The following is a 2,835-nucleotide window of genomic DNA, read 5'->3' on the forward strand; positions in this document are numbered from 1 at the left end:
GGTAGGGTCTGTCTTAGGAACAGAGATCCAAGTTTTAAGTTTTACAGATTTTGGGTAGAAAAGAGTTCTCAAATGTGCATTCACCTTAGTGAGAACCTTTTGACAGTGACAAGTCTGAAGTTTTCAACTTATAACCACAGCTCTAATAAAAACCTCAGGAACTTTTCTCACTTCGGTAGGTATTGCATAACATTTTTTTAAAAAGTGGGTAACTTGGTCTGGGGAACTTGCAAATACCCATTTTTATTCAAAAACTTTTCACAAATGGGAAATATATTTCAAGAAATTTCCAGAAGTATTCAAACTTATAACAGGGAGAATATCACTAAAAGGCAGTGAAGTTAAGGATGGAAACACACACTAAGCAAAAATGTGAAGTGGACAGCTGTTGTCTTGGTTACCAGCCTTCCCAGTTAGCATTTTCTCCTATTTGTCCTAGGATAGCCAAGTGTCCTTGGGTCCCACTTCACCAAGACTGTCTTCCTGATTCTTCACAGATCTGACTTGTAAATCAAAAGAAATAATAGAGTCCAGTTGGTGTGGCTCAGTGGTTGAGTGTCGATCTATGAACCAGGAGTTCACAGTTCGAATCCCAGTCAGGGCACATGCCAGGTTGTAGGCTCCCAATGGGGAGCATGCAGGAGGCAGTCAATCAATGATTCTCTCTCATCGATGTTTTCATCTCTCTTTCCCTCTTCCTTCATCTCTGAAATTAATAAAAAAATATAAAAAATGAAGTGATGGATAAGATACCTTTCCAAAGATATTTTTATAATAGAGGGATCAGAGATATCACTTGAGGGGGCAAATATATAATGAAAATTTTTGGCAGGAAACAGGAAATAGAGATGGTTATTTAAGCTCATGGGAACTTTATGTTCCCTCTAGAAAGCATAGCAATGTTTGTCTATATGCAAAGCTGACCCCGTCTCTTTAGCTAATGTTATCTTTCTCAGGTTGAACTAGGTTTGATATTCTCTCCTTACTGGTCAAATCAGTCAACCATTCAAATGTCTAGTGTATACAAAGGAGATTATGGCAATGATTCATGTCCTTTAATTTCAAGTTAATGGGACAAAAAGAAGCTACAGATAATAAAAACCACAATTAACATTTATTTACTGTGTTACAATTTGCAAAACACTTTATATGCATTATCTCATTTAATCTTCACCGTATATCTAAAAAGTGGGCATTTTTGTTACTTCTCCTTTATAGCTAAAGACACTAAGCTTTAGAGAGGATCTGAGCCAGTCTCGAGTCATCTGGCTATTAATCTGCAAAGCAAGTGCTTGAACCCATGTCATTGCTTCTTGCAATTTTGGGACATGGTAGCTAAATAAATATTGATTTTCGTTCTCATTTCTCACTTGTTTTCTGTCTTCCTGCCTCACTCATTGTTCCTTTCCTTTCTCCTTTGAATGTCAGCTGATCGATTCCTCCTCATGGAAATAAATCATATAAATGTGAAACATCAGTAGTATCACATAAAGTAAGTTTTAATAATTAATTGAATAAAAGTGTGTGAAACAAATACATATATGTATAACCTTTAAATAACAAATATTAGTTGAGTGAATGCATAGTGAATGAATGAGTAAATCAATAAATGAAAGCTGTAGAGAAACTAAGCAAGGTGAGTTTTGTCAGCCCAGGAGAAGTGATTGTGTGGAGTATCGGGAAGACTTTTTGGCCTTCCCTCTCTATTAGTGCATGCCTAATCACTGTCTAATAAGGATTTCATTTCCTTTTACCTTTTATCAGCTATTTACTCAAAGACAGCTTTTGCAAAGAAAGCCTCTGATTTAGAACTGAATTGCTTACCTGTTTTGGTTATGGGGGGTCCTGAAAATTAGGGCAAGATCTATATAATTAGGAAATGGTCATTTAAAAACATATTTTTATTGATTTTAGAGAGGAAGGGAGAGGGGGAGAGAGAGAGAAACACCAATGATGAGAGAGAATCATTGATCAACTGCCTTCTACATGGCCTACATGGGGTTTGAGCCCTGATCAGGAATCAAATGGTGACCTCCTGGTTCATACTCAACCACTGAGCCACACCAGCCTGTCAGGAAATGGTCACTTTTGATTTGGTTCCTTCACTCTGCCATGCGCTTCACTGTGTATAGAGCCAGGCAGGCAGAGGCTTGCTGCTGCCACTGCTGCTGCTGTACATGGGCTGGGAGAAGTCCAATCTCAGCTTGGGGCTTGGGAAACGTGACCAGGAAGCTTGGTTCTTCAGCACCATCACACTGTCTCCTGCAGGACTGGGAGTGGGAGTACTGGAGGGTAAAGGCTATGGTTGGGACTTGGGCAGGAGCCGGGTGAGAGTTTTGTGTAGGCATAGAGAGCACAGAGAAGTATGTCCAAGTCAGATGGGCAAGACACTCAGGTATGCCACATTACAGCCAACAGGACACAACAACTAAGGCAGGTAAGAATAAAAGGACCAGGGACCTGAGTTCAAGGCTCAGCCTACCATTCCTTTCCTGTGTGGAATCTAGACAGTCACTTGTCTGTTATGAGCCTCAGTTTCCTTGTCTGTTCAAAGAGGATATTGGTATGTTGCATTATCTCTATTTCATAAGATAATGCAATGCATACTTGCTCACCAACAACACCTGAAATGCAAGGAAAGTGAGAGTGTCTTACCAGTAGAAATGGGGAAAGATCCTGTGCAGGCAAAACTAAGAGGCGTCACCAGGGGAGCTGACACTATGCATCTTTGATACATGTCCCTTATTTATAAAGTAAGAGTTGTGAGAGTGATGTGCTGGCAGAGGTTTTACAGCTGGCTCCCCTTCCTTCATTCCTACCATCAAACACACACAC

Source organism: Myotis yumanensis, unplaced genomic scaffold (genome assembly GCF_028538775.1).
Source record: "Myotis yumanensis isolate MYYU_CA2020_CCGP unplaced genomic scaffold, mMyoYum1.0.hap1 SCAF_6, whole genome shotgun sequence".
Lineage (NCBI taxonomy): Eukaryota > Metazoa > Chordata > Mammalia > Chiroptera > Vespertilionidae > Myotis > Myotis yumanensis.